We start from the raw sequence: 14905 nt of genomic DNA on the forward strand, positions 1-14905 counted from the left end.
GATTTTCCCATCATTCATGGCACACGGGGAGCCTGGCCAGCCTCCCCCAAATTCAGCAGGCTGCTGGCTCCTCCTTCTACCCTATTAGGGGAGCTCAGGACATATCAATAGAAGTCACATCATGGGTGACAGAGTAGCCTGGGCTGAGTGGGGTCTTTAAGGATGCTGTCTGTGTCTGGAGATTCTTGGGGTTCCCTCTAGAAGGCCTAGCCTCCTGATATGCTGTACAATGTTACATGATGCTGTTTGTTCCATAGTGTTTAGTGGTGATTTTCCTCCTGAAGAAGCCATGTTGCACACAGGTGTTAGACCTCTTCCATAGCTACTGAATGTCTTTGCTATTTGCTGTCCACAGCTTAGCAGCAGGTTATAGGAGAAACGTCTTAAGACTGGTCATATGAGTAAGCAGCACTGACCCCAAGGTTCAGGGCCGCTGGATCCTTGAAAAATCCCACCTTTGATAGAAGGCACAGTGCTTGATTAAGAATGGTTTGAAAACCAACACCTTTAATCAGCCTGGAGTTCATGGTACTTGGCAATTTCCATCTCATGTTGATGATAAAAATTGAAATAGGACCCAATGGAAAAGAAAACATTCTGAAGGCTGGCAGGTCCTCAAACACTACTTAGTTACCCCTCCCTCATTTATAGCTCCACTGGCCACCTTCAGCCTATGTTGAAACTGGCAAAGGGCACCTGGGAATGTTCACAGTCAGCATTCAGGGCACAAACCCATTCACCCTATATTCCTTACCTTGTTTGCAGTTAGGCCTCCTACTCTGACCAGGCCCTATAAGTCTGTTTTTTGTAAGTCTACAAGAAAGATATGATTGACCTGCCTGTGGTATGCCCAAAAGTGCCTGTCTAGAGATGAGAATTCCTCAGTATATTGACTACCACAACTACCATTTTCCATCAGGGATCTGGGCTCAGGTGACCTCAGACTGACATAATACATCTCTCAAGCAAGTGTCAACTGAGCCTTATTCACTACCCTACTCATTGTTATAGTTACAGCAGGCTCTACCTCAATTTTTACCTTGCTCTTGTTCAGAATTATAACTGTGGTTTCCTGACGTTTGAACAAAGGGATCCAAAGACTCTCATACACGGCACCAGAAACCAACCAACTCTTTCAATCCCACAAGTCCTGGGCATACCTTCATGAAGAATATCCTCCTACAGTTCTTGCCTCGGTCACTCCCAGATGCTTGGAGTTGAGCAGCCTCAGAGGCCAGTGCTAGATCAGGAATGCTGCTGGGTCCAGCCTCCGATGTATCTGCCAGCTGCACAGATGAGTGGAAAATTCCCTCCTTGCCCTGGGCCAGGGACAACTCAAAGGGATCAGGATATTTCTCATCGGGGCTAGACCCGTCGTCACTGGTCTTAGCATGGCAGAGGATCAGGGACCGAGAGATGGACCGGAATTTTGCAGATTTTCTGCTCTTTCCAGAGCGGCTGTGTGATTCCATCCTTAGAGAGGAAGTGAAGCTGCCTTTCTTCCTTTCCTGATCTCTGACCCTTGGTGGACGGGTGGCGACAGGACTGGGCTTAGCTGCCACTTCATGAGTCCCTGGAGGAAAGAAGAAACAGGAAGAAGCAATGTGACTTGCTGCTGACAAGTGGAGCAGAACACGAGCCCTGGATCGGAGCCAAGGGTGCTTGGGATCGTCTTTTGGGGTCTTGCCCAAGTGACTGACACCCACTTCACTCCCAGGCTTATAGACACTGAGTCCCAGAGCTTCTCTGGCCCAAGCTCTCATTCTACAGACAGGGAGCCTGAAGTGCAGAGAAAGGGAGTATAAACCCAAGGCACTGGCCGGAGAACCAGTCATCAGAGTCACAGGAGATAGCTGAGGGACCGTGGAAACAGGGCCTTGTGAGGTTTCTCAAACTGGAAGCCATTCTTCAAGCAAAAGCTCACAGGGAACTCCAGTGTAGAGAGCAGACCAAAGCAGAAGGGAGGACTAAGCTCCATCCACCTGGTCCCTTTACCCTCGCTTGATGACTCCTGAGTATTTCCAGAGAAACTCCAGAATCCATGGAGCTCAGTCTGAAGCCCACTGATGTCTCTGTGCTCCATTCATAGATGAAGCACTCAGGATTAGGAAGCCTGGGCATCTCCCCTGACACGGACCTGCCAGAGTCGACATGAATGTAAAAGGTGAAGAATTGGCAGGTGCCCGCCAAAGGACTGAACACGTCACTGGTTCTCAACCAACATGTGTGCCCTTCCCCAGGTCCAAGGTCACACACTGGCCAGGGTCAGAGCCAGGCCTGGGGCTCCTGCTCCATCCTCTGTCCCCACCGGATCCAGCTCTCACAGCCTGAGGGACCAGAGATCGGCTTCCCAGTCAGGCCAGCAGCATGGCTTTCAGCCCGGTTCAGCTTTGCCAAGAGGCACCTCCCTACCATGGCTCCAGTTTCCATGAGGCAGGTGGTGAAAGGGGCTCTGGTGCCGCATCCAAGGAAGTCCTGACTCAGGCCCAAGCCACAAAACAAAGCCTGCTGCCAGAACAACAAATTGTGGGATGCTCTTGGCATGGTACCGCTGTTTGTGCACATCCAATATTGAATAAGGAAAAGCAGAGATCTCCTAAAACTTCATGACATGGAAACCCTTTCACATAGCCCTCCAAAGGAGGCCTTCTGCTTTAAAAAGACTGTATTTTTCAACACCCAATTATACATATGCATATGTATTGTGTTCTACATTAGCTCTCTCTTCTTTTCTTTCTTTCTTTTTTTTTTTTTTTTGAGTCAAAGTCTCTCTCTGTCACCCAGACTGGAGGGTAGTGGTGCAATCATGGTCCATCACAGCCTCAGCCTCCTGGGCTCAGGTGATTCTTCCACCTCAGCCTCCCGAGAAGCTGGGACTACAGGCGTATGCCACCACACCCAGCTAAGTTTTTGATTATGTGTAGCAATGAGGTCTCCCTATGTTGCCCGGGCTGGTCTTGAACTCCTGGGTTCAAGCAATCCTTCCACTTCAGTCTCCCAAAGTGCTGGCATCATAGGCGTGAGCCACTGTGCCTGATGAGCTCTTTAATTGTATCAATTCATTCACCAACCATCTATAGCAATCAATTGCTATGAAAAATGAATGAATGAGCCAGACACAGTAGCTCACACCTATAATCCCAGCCCTTTGAGAGGCAGAGGTGAGAGAATTGCCTGAGCCCATGGGTTAGAGACCAGTCTAGGCAACTTGGCGAGACACCTTCTCTACAATAAATCAAAAAATTAGCCGGGCATGGTGGCATGTACCTGTGGTTCCAGCTACATGGAAGGCTGAGGTGGAAGAATCGCCTGAGCCCAGCAAGTTGAGGTTGTGTTGACCATGACTGTGCCACTGCATTCCAGCCTGGGCAACAGAGTGAGACTCCAACTCAAAAAAAGAAAAAAGAAAAAAAAAGAATATGTGAAAATCTGCTATGTATCAGGCACTGTGCTTGACACTTTAATATAAATTAACTCAGTGTGGGTCCAGTTCATCAAGCATCCTTTCGCCAACCTTCCAAAGCTTTGTATGCCCTTGCATCTCAAATGATAGTCAAATCCCAACCGCAGATGAATCTAACCCTCTGCAGAGTTCCACACCTGCCTGCAGGTCTCCCAGCCTTGAAGAAGACACTCTCTCTCACAAACAGATTGGCACCATGAAACATTCACAGTCACCCACTGGGTCTCCATCTCCAGCTGTCAATGGCGCTGTTTCCATAATTAACTTGATCACACCTTCCCAACAATGTCGATTTCAAAACTTCACTATGGTGTACCAGATATTATTCTCACTGCTTTACCACTTTGTTCTCATAAATTGGATTGTAGACTCCATCAATACCCTCATCTTACATAAGAGACAACTGAGGTGCAAAGAGGTTAAGGGATTTTCTCAAGATCACACAGCTAGAACCCAGGAAAAGCAGGAATGGAAGCATATAGTCTGACTCAAGCCTGCACACGTTACCCTGGATCTACAAGGCCACTGATGAGTGCTGCTCTCACCATCAGCCTCAGTCTCTCCCTCTGCACTGGGTCTCTGCCCTCAACGTGGAAACACACTCAAACTTCTACCGTCTTTCAAAAATAAAAGTGTGCTGACCCCATGTCCTCCCCTGTCACTTATCTTTCTTTTAATACCCTTTGTGTCCTCTGGAGCAAATAGTTTCCATTTCATACGTCTCTCCTCATACATAACCTCCTCTTCCAACCTCAGTCCAAGGTCTACCTCCTCTCCCTAAGGCCACTGTGAGGAATGTGGTTGGATTAGTTCTGCCTTGTATGTGTCCTGACACCATGAACCCAAAGTCCAAGGGTTCTGATCTGTTTGGTTAAAACCTGCTTCACGTTGAGAGGATGTGTTACCCAGGATATCAGTGCTCGAATCTACCGGCTGAAGAGTATGTAGAAGTCAAGCTTTTAGAGTAGTTCCCCCACCCTCGCTTTTTTTAATCGCCTTTACTTCCAGACATCACCTTCCAAATACAAACTGTGAATGTGGGCCGAGTGCAGTGGTTCACACCTGTCATCCCAGCACTTTAGGAGGCTGAGGCGAAGAGGATCACTTGAGCCCAGGAGTTCAAGACCAGCCTGAGCAACGGAGTGAGACCTCATCTCTAAAAAAATAAAAATAAAATCGATAAAAATCGTGAAAGCTCTCCTTCCACCCCCATCCCCAACAAAGGTACCTCTGCCTGTGTCAACTCACCTTCCCATTGCTGGTGATTCTCCACACCAGCGTCGTTACTCACATGGATATAGCCAAACCTCTTTCCATGTTGATCATCTCCTTAGGTCTTCCAACTTCACCAGAGATTCATGGAAAAGGAAGTTTGTGTGTGTGTGTGTGTGTGTGTGTGTGTGTGTGTGTCACAGCCAACACTAGGCTAACACTGGTCCTTTAGGCATTTAGAAATGTGAAAGACAGCCAGACTTTGCTGGTGGTAAACAGGAAGGATATAAATACGGGGTTGCTGAGGGACCCCATGTAGAGGGTGGCTTGAGAGAGAAGCCAGCGCCAAAGGTCCAGAGCTCGCAGAGGTGAGAAGAAGGAATAGGGAAAGGAAAGAGGAAAGAGAGAAAATGTGAGGGACTGAGTCCAGATGCTCTCTTATAAGCTCCTAGATCCAACCAGGCCTGAAGCTACCACACCTATCTATGCAATTATGCAAACCAGTAGATTCCTCCTTTTGCTGTAAAAAAAAATCTTCCTGGAATAGTGGTTCTTCTCTCCACTGCTGCTGGAGTAAGGCATGGAAAACAGTGGCATCTGAGACTCAAGACAGTTTTTGAAATGGCCTCTTATCCCACCGCAAGGAGAAGAGCCAGTCACTGCCATTTAAGGCCTGAACTCTGACTCTCGTCCCCAGTGCCAGGCTCTAGCATAACAGTTTCTTGCATTCTTGTCCCACCAAGCTCTGCCACAGTCTGCATGGTTTTTTGTTTTGTTTTTTTGAATCACAGCCTCACTCTGTCACCCAGGCTGGAGTGTAGTGGCATGCTCGTGGCCACCGTAGCCTTGACCTGCTGAGCTCAGGTGATCCTTCCACCTCAGTTTTCCAAGTAGCTGGAGCCACAGACCTGTACCACCATGCCCAGCTTTTTTTTTTTTTTTTTTGAGTTAGAGTCTCACTCTGTCGCCCAGACTGGAGTGCAGCAGCCGCTCCCGGCCACCGCAGCCTTGACCTGCTGGACTCCGGTGATCCTTCCACCTCAGCCTTCCAAGTAACTGGAATTACAGGTGCGCGCTACCACGCCCGGCTGATTTTTTGATTTATTGTAGAGATGAGGTCTCGCCAAGTTGCCCAGGCTGATCTCAAACCCCTGGGCTCAGGCAATCCTCTCGCCCAAAGTGCTGGATTACAGGTGTGAGCTGCCTCGCTCAGCCCACATGGGTTCTTGAAAGGCAAACCCACCTCCCTTTCTCCTCCACATCCTCTCCCAATCGACAATAACTGTCTCAGCAATGCAGCAATGGTGAGGTCACTGACTGGCCATTTTCCAGAACAAAAATAGTTAAGGACCTTTGGAGCTAGGTGCAAGCCTGTGTGCTTCAGTTGGTACTGGAGAAGTTAACTGCATGCAGCTTTTAGGAGAGCAGAGGGATCAAATTCCTTGGTGGAAATTGTGTTAAGCCCAGCGGACCATTTGCAGGAGAGTGTCTGAAGAATAATGAATGTCAACTTCGAAAAAATAAGTTTTCCCAGAGGAATCACCATTTCTAAGGCCTGGGTTCTCTCGTGGGATGGCAGGGGTCAGAGAATAGGAGTTGGCTGTGCACTAGGGTCAAGGCGTTAACCCTTTGGTTAAGAGCAAAGACGGTTTTCAAAATGCGCCTTGTCATGGTGGAAAATGTAAAACAGGAAGGGAACAACTGCAGAAGGGCTGCAGGGGAGAAGCCAGAATTGGACTTCTGAGGGAGACTGCCTTCCCCCCAGGCTCAGCACTGAGAGAAAAAAGAAGAGAGACAATAATTGAAAACACAGTGCCACAGCACAGCTCAGCTTCAGTAATTGAGCTCAGGACATTGGAACCAGCCATTGCTCCCTAATGGAACCAAATGTCAGCAGAGCCTGGGGGCAAGCCTGTGCCATCCCCATCCCAGCTGCCTTCGAAAGGTCAGAACGAATGAGCTTTCCCTTATTTTTCCCCAGGCTCCTTGACAACTTGCCAAATGCTTGCCAGATTTTCTCTGCCCCTGGTAACCCTCCACAAGACAGCCTTGTGGGTCCTCTCCAGAGGCTTCTGGGAAAAGCACAAGGAGGGTTTCCTAGCATGACTGAGCTCATGGATCAGTTGCTTTCACATCCAGAAGAAAAATTATAAGGATCTGCTTTCCCCAGAAAACAGCTCTTCAACTCCATGGAAGCTTTTCCTCCCAAAAGCTGAGTTTTATTTTATTTTATTTATTTAATTTTTTTGAGTTGGGGTCTCACTCTGTCACCAAGACTGGACTGCAGTGACATGATCACAGCTCACTGCAAGCCTCAACCTCCTGGGCTCAGGCAATCTTTCCATCTCAGCCTCCTGAGTAGCCAAGACTACAGGTGCCACCACATTTGGCTAATTTTTAAATTTTATTGTAGAGACAAGGTCTCACTACGTTGCCCAGGCTGGTCTCAAACTCCTTGGATCAAGCAATCCTCCCACCTTGGCCTCCCAAAGTGCTGGGATTACAGGCATGAGCCACCACACTAGGTTTGAGATAGTATGTTATATCTTCCACAGGATACTAGAACTGGAAGGGGTCTCCCTACATCATATGAAGGACATTATACCTAAAATAAGGATGAGGACTGAATCATCATCATAGTTAATCAATATATATTTTGACCACGGTAGAGCTGTCATCCTTATAGAAAATGCAAAGCCAAAAGGATAGAGCTGAATTGCAAAGAAATAGATAGTTCCTCCTTTAAAGGAGTTTTAAAAACTTCCAGAATGTGTGCTGGGGAGCAGGATGAGTAAGTCTGTCCCTCCCTTCCTTTCTTCCCTTGTCCTCCCTTCCTCCTTCCCTCTTCTCTTCCTTCTTTCCTTCCTTTGCATATTTTTCCCTTCAGCAAGCACTTGTTGAGAAATGCTATGTGCCTGTTATTATTCCCCCCTAGAGGAAAGGTCACTGTGTTTCCATCTGGATAAATTACGTTTAACTCACTGGAGAGCTTTGAGAGGGTAAATAACCATATGGAGAAAGGGGAACTCGTTGGTGAAATGTGTTTCAAATTTCTGAATTCTCCGACAGTGTCCTATATCAAAGGCAAGTTTTAAAGTTTGGTCACTCCAGCCCAGGGGGTAATTTTTGTCTTGCACTAAAGAGTGACTCAGTGATAAGAAATGAAGGAAAGAAATGTATGGTTCCTTCTCTTTCTAAGAGTATCTTTAATAGGATTCCACAGGACCTGCAACTGGGTCTGATCTGTATGTGTCTCTATGCATTAAACACAGGACTAGAAGACATGGCACAAAGTCTCTAGGCCTCAGTTTCCAAACTGGTAAAGTGAGCAGGTTGTGTTGAAGTTAGTTTTATCCCTGTCATCTTTCTTCCTCTACACTCTTACCTCCTGGAGGAGGGAAACAGCTATAGTCTCATTAATTTTGTGTTCCTAAAGTTTTGCTGGGGCTTGGCACCGAGTAGGGACATTAGCATGAATGAATGGAAGATGAGAATCTCAGAGAACCCTCAGAGACTTTTCCTGAACCAGCCCAACATGAAGTGTTCCCAGGGAAGCCAACTCATCTAAGATCACGGAATGAAGGACTCCAGGAAACCAACTGACATCATAGTGACAAGGAACCGCAGTAGGTTGACCTCAAGTCGGAGCCATGAGGAAAGAGATTCTGGATACTGCACCCCAGAAAAGTCCTGAAAACTGCTGATGATGGCTGCTAACCATCCATGCATGGGCACACCAGGGCATCAGGAACATTCAGAAAGACCCAGGCTCCTGGGACAGAGGATAAACCAGGACGGGGGAAGGGCACAGTGGCTCAAGCCAGTTCATTGGGAGGCCGAGGTGATTATCCAATTTGTGGTATTTTGTTATGAAATCCCTAGCAAACTAAAACATGCACCTTTAGTCATTTTTTTCTTTCATTTCAGTATTGTACTTTTCAATTCCAGAATTTCCACTTGATTTTTAAAAAATATTTACCTTTTATTAAAATTCTTTATTTGATGAATCGTTGTGATCATACTTTTTTTAGTTCTTTAAATAAGCATACATTCTTTTAATTAAGCATACATTCTTTAAGTTCTTTAAATAAATTCTTTAATTATTTGAACATAGGTATAATAGCTGCTTTGAAGTTTTGCCTGTTAAGTTCAACATTTTGATCACCTCAAAGGCTTGCTTACTTTTGCTTGCTTTTTTATCCTTGGTTTTTTTGCTTGCTTTTTTATCCTCGAACCTGAGCCCGCGGGTTCGAGACCAGCCTGGGCAACATGATGAAACCTCGTCTCTACAATAAATAAATTTTTTAAAAAATAGCTGGTTGTGGTAGCGCACACCTGTAGTTCTGGCTACTTGGAAGGCTGAGGCAGAACAATAACTGAAGCCCAGCAGGTCAACACTGGGGTGGCCATGAGTGTGCCACTGCTCTCCAGCCTGGACAACAGAGTGGGACTCCCACTCAAAACAAAACAAAACAAAAACCCAGGACAGGGATTATCTTCCACAGCATGTATTACCTCCAAGCTAGTAAAGGTGAAACATACAGGGGTGCCCCCAAAATTGCACACACATTTTAAGTATGATGTTTACTCAAAAGATGGCATCGATCAAATGAATGCTAGTATCGTCATGAGACAGGAAGGACAGTCAAGGAAAATGGTAGAAGCATGGTGGAGTGAACATCATACTACACATTGCTACCATAATTTAATCCAACTTTGAAAAGGAATACATAGACAACATCTCTTAAAATGTGTATACATTTTTTGGCACCTCTTGTATAATTGATCTCAAGAAGGATCTAGATACATAAGGGAATATCCGCCCTTCATTGTTCTGGAGGGATTGGCTAAGGCTCATTCTTCACGAAATCCTAGTGGCTAGCTAGAGCAGGGCTTCCCACATAGGAGATGCTCAATAAATGTCGCTGCAGAATGAAATGAGGAGTTACTTTCACAAACTACAGAAAGGAATGTCCACACAGCATCGTTTCCAATTGGGGGGAGTAACAAATATACTGCTTAAGGGCTTAGATTTGAGTTGACCTTGGTCTGTAGGCCAGATCTGCCATTTAGCATCTGTGCAACTTAAGCGAAGTATTTTACAACTTTCTGGCTTAGTGAGTCACCCATAAAATGGAGATGACAACGAGAACCACTGTGAAGGCTAAAGAAAAAAAATTATAGGCCAGGTACAATGGCTCACACCTGTAATCCCAGAAGTTTGAGAAGCCAAAGAGGAAGGATTCCTCAAGGCCAGGAGTTTGAGACCAACCTGGGCAATAAAGTGAGACCCCATCCCTATTTAAAAAAAGAAAGAAAGAAAACAATTCTGAGAGGTACTTAGCTTATTGCCTAGTACATAGCATGAAATTTAAAAAAAGTCTACTCAAAAATTAGTAAAAACTGGTGGAAACGACCTAAATGTACATCAATAGGAGATTCTGCTAAATATATTATTGTGCATTCATAGGATGGAATATTATCTTGGAAGACTGAGGCGAAAGAATTGCCTGAGCTGCGGTGCCGTGAGTGTGCCACTGCACTCCAGCCTGGGTGACAGAGTGAGACTCCAATTAAAAAAAAAAAAAAAAAGAACCCATGTAGTCTGTGGCAGTACTTAGTGGGACAAGAATGCAAGAAGCTGATAAAAAGAAATACTATGCAGCCAATAACAAAAATAGTAAACAGTAGTAAATATCTGTCTGGGGACGGGGAGACAACTTTTAACAAGGGTGCCTGAACGAAGCATATTTGTATACCTTACCCTTAACTGTACCCCATAATATCATAATAAAAAATATTTATTATAAAAAAGTATATATATATACATGTATAAATATAGAAAGAGATCTGAAATATATCGCAAAGCTGAGAAACACCACAAAATAGTTGTATAGACTAGTTTTATCTACAAAGGCTAGGTGCAGTAGCTCACACCAGTAATCCTAGACTTTAGGAGGCTGAGGGAGAATTTCTTGAGTCCAGGGGTTCAAGACCAATCTGGGCAACAAAACGAGACCTGGTCTCTACCAAAAAATCAAAAAATTAGCCAGGCATGGTGATATGTGCCTGTAGTCCCAGTTGCTCAGGAGGCTGAGGTGGAAGGATGCTGAGCCCAGGAGGTCAAGTCTGCAGTGAGCCATGATCATGCCACTGCACTCCAGCCTGGGCAACAGAATGAGGCATTGTCTTAAAAAAATAAGAATAAAACCAAACTATTAATAATCTTTTTGGAAGGTGTTGCAAGGCTCTGGAAGTGATACTGACAAAGAGTCTTTCTTTTCCACCTAATTCCCTATACTTAGTTGCTTTTTGCAGCAATCGTGTACCACAATTAAGATCAGAAAAATAAAGATTTTCTATTTGAGGGAACAAAATAGAAATTTATGCCTAATCTTTGCTAGTTAGTAATCCCAAAACACTTTTCTCATATTCTAAAATATCTACTTGAAATTTTGGCTGGAATTGCTTTGCATTTATAGATGAGTTTGGGGAGAAAGTCTTCTCACCGGAGACTTATAAAAAAAATCATTGTTCAGTTTTTATGTCTGTTCAAATTTTCTTTTCAGACCTTCAATTAAATTATATATTCTTCTTTATATAGGCTCTAAATATCTCTATTACATTTACTTCTGAATATTTTTGTTTCTGTTTTGAATTGAACATTTGTAAAATAAAATTTCTAGATGATTTTCCTTATATACACATGTTATTATTCTTGAATATTTATTTCATAATTGTAAACCTTACAGATCTCTTAACTCTAATAACTATTCAATTGCTTATTTTGAGTTTCCACAAGGTGATCTCTAAACTTTAATAAATGTGCTTGATTTTAAAATATCTGCAGAAGGAAAGAAGGAAGAAAAGAGGGAAGGAGAGAAGAAAAAAATAAATAAAAAGAAGAATATTTGTATGACTTTCTTCATTTTATTTTCTAAACTTACTGACTGAAGTTTCCAGAAGGTTAGTAAGTAATTATGAAGATTTCTACATCTTTTTTCCAGGCATTCATTCCTCTAGCATTTTTTGGTATGTAGGGTAGTCACTGCTATATTGAGATAAAATGTTTATCATATTAAGGAAATATATTTTACTAATTGTAACTTTGGAAGCATTTTTACCCAAGAACAGTTGTTGTTTATTAAATTCAGTTTTAGCTCTTTGCCACTATATCTGTTCCTCTTTTGATTTGTCAAAGTGAAGAAATATATTAATAGCTTTCTTGTGATTGAGCCACCTACATTTTGTTATTTTCTGAAGCCCCATTAGACCACAGTGTGCACTTCGTTTAATAGAGAATTGGATTTAGTTTGCTAATATTTCACTTAGGATTTTTATATCTATCTATATTCACTAATAGAAATGGTCAGTCACCTCATTCTGGGGTGTCTTAGGTTTTGCTGGCCTTGTAAAAGGAACAGCGGGAGGCTAGACATCTCTTTTTACTTTCTAAAATAATTTAATAACTTAAAATACATCTAGTCAGTAAAGGCTTAAAATAATCTGTCCGTAAAGTGTCCTGGCATCACTTTTAGGTTGTTCTTTGCAACTTTTTCCATGATGTCCTTGGTTATTGGTCAATGCAATTTTTAAAAATCTTTTCCTCTGTTAATTTTGACCACTTACTGTCATAAAACTACCTTTTCATCCAGATTTTCAAATTTATTCATTTTGAGTTGTCCATCACAGACTCACAATTTGAAAATTGTTCTCTGAAGCTCTGTACACATGCTCTGTCTCTCTCAACCAGTGTCATGCATGTCTGTTGGTCTCCTTTCCCACTGAAGGGTTGAAGCAGATGCTCCATCCATCCTACCAAAGGTCTTATTTTTTTTTTGGTAGGAATCTCACTTTGTCACCCAGGCTGGAATGCAGTGGCATGCTCACAGCCACCACAGCCTCAACCTGCTGAGCTCAGGTGATCCTTCTGCCTCAGTCTTCCAAGTAGCTGGAGCCGCAGGCACAAGCCACCACACCCAGTTAATTTTTTGATTTATTGTAGAAATGAGGTCTCACCAAATTGCCCAGGCTGATCTCAAACCCCTGGACTCAGGTAAACCTCTCACCTGGGTCTCCCAAAGTCCTGGGATTATAAGCGTGAGCCACCGCCAGTTCGCATTCTCAGTAGTGAAAACATCTCCTGGTCTTTTGGGTTTGCTTTCCAATGTATTTATTCCTGCTTTAGTTACTTTTTTCCTCCTTTTTAAAATTTGTTTTATTCTTTTTTATCTTCAAGAGTTTAATATTTCATTACTTCAAATCCATTCTTTCTATTTTAGAAATGGTAGCGTATGATGTAGTGATTACGTGTGCTACCAAGTAGACCAAGGTTTCAGTCCCAGTCCAATTATTTACTGTGTCTGACCTTAAAAAAAAAAAAACTGCTTGACCCCTGCCTATCCTCATACACAAAAATCAACTCTTAATGGATCAGAGACCTAAATGTAAAACCTCAAACTATAAGAACCTTAGAAAATGCAGGAGACACTTTTATGGAAATTGGAACTGGCAACCAATTCCTGATCAAAACCCCAAGTGCTCCATGCCATAAGAGATAAGATAGACAAGTGGGACCTCATCAAACTGACAAGCTTCTCCAAAGCCAAAGAAACCATCAGGGAGAGCAAGGAGACAGCCCACAGACTGGGAAAAAAATATTTGCCAACTCTATGTCTGACAAAGGCCTAACATTTAGGATATACAAGGAACTCAAATGTGCTGAAAAGAAAACAAACAGTCCTCATTACAAAGTGGGCAAAAGATATAAATAGTTCTCAAAAGAAGACATACGAGCAGCCAACAGATACATGAAAAAATGTTCAGCCTCACTAGTCATCAAGAAATGCAAACTAAAACTACACTGAGATACCACCTAACTCCAGCCAGAATGGTCATCATCAATAACTTAAAAAATAACAGATGCTGGAGAGGATGTGGCGAAAAGGGAACAGATCTACATTGTTGGTGGGAGTGTAAACTAGTACAGCCTCTGTAGAAAACAATGTGGCGATTCCTAAAAGTTCTAAAAATTGACCTTCCATATGACCCTGCAATCTCCCTACTGGGAATATACCCGGAAAAACTCAAATCACTCTGTAAAAAAGATAACTGCACATGTTTGTTTATTGCAGCATTCTTCACAATAGCAAGAACATGGAACCAACCGTGCTGCCCATCTAAAGAGGACTGGATTTTTAAAATGTGGTACATATACACAGTAAAATATTACACAACCATAAAAAAGAACAAAATCATGAACTTCACAGCAACCTGGATGGTCTTAGGGTCTACAATACTGAGCGATCTCTCACAGAAACAAAGAGCTGAGTATCACATGTTCTCACTCATAAGTGGACCTTGAACAACTATCGTAATACTATAAGAATAGGATTGACAGTAGTGGAAAACTGTGGGAGCCTGGGGGGTGGGGAGATGAGATTGGTAGTAGTGGGAAACTCCCTGGGGAAGGGGGGGCACACCTCATCAACAAGGGTACCTGCACAATGAATATTTGTATACCTAACCCTGAATTGTACCCCACAATTAAAAAAACATTTTTTTAACTATTTAATTTTATTGTGACTGTCTTTTTTAAAAAATCAGTAAAATGGGTTGATTATAGTAGCCACTCACAGCAACTTTGTGATAATAAACTGAAATATTGAATGTAACTTTCTTAGCATGTGTGTTGGGTGGTTATTATTTCCATCACTGCATTCATCATGATCATTATTTAAGACCAGAAATTCTCTTCTGAATATCTCTTTGCCACAACCCATGAATGTTGAAATATGATATTCTAGCTGTTGCTATTTTAGAAATAGTCTGATTGCAGTTTTGATTTCCAATTTAAACCCAGTTCTTTAGAAGATTTTTGTCATTATTGTTAATTTCATGTGGTTAAATTTCCCAGATTTTGTCTTGTTGTTCTTGCAATTTTTTATTAGAAAAATTCCAGTTTAATTGCATTGTGGCCACAGGATGTGTCTTGGATGTTTTTATTTGTTGGAATTTATTGAGGTTTACTTTGTAAGCCAGTACTGTGATGTGACTAAGTGTTTTAAGTGCTTCATGCACATTTGCAAAGAGTTATTATTCTCTGGAGTTTCAAAGATGCATATATTCAAATGTGATATTAAAATAGTCATGAGCTGCATAATGATGTAATGGTCAACAAAAGACTGCATAGACAACAGTGGTCCCATAGGATTATAAGACTGCATTTTT

General features: G+C 42.9%; 1 pseudogene across 1 annotated transcript in view; it reads right to left on the reverse strand.

Moving 5' to 3' along the window:
* Positions 1-1160: 1160 nt before the first annotated feature.
* Positions 1161-14905, reverse strand: part of LOC103261795 — a 38838-nt pseudogene continuing 25093 nt past the window's right edge. The window contains exon 2 of the transcript XR_504384.1: positions 1161-1573. The product of XR_504384.1 is annotated as a pro-interleukin-16 pseudogene (transcript). The remainder of the gene's footprint in view (positions 1574-14905) is intronic.

The sequence above is a fragment of the Carlito syrichta genome, unplaced genomic scaffold, assembly GCF_000164805.1.
Source record: "Carlito syrichta isolate Samal-C Ts95f unplaced genomic scaffold, Tarsius_syrichta-2.0.1 Scaffold304011, whole genome shotgun sequence".
Classification (NCBI taxonomy): domain Eukaryota; kingdom Metazoa; phylum Chordata; class Mammalia; order Primates; family Tarsiidae; genus Carlito; species Carlito syrichta.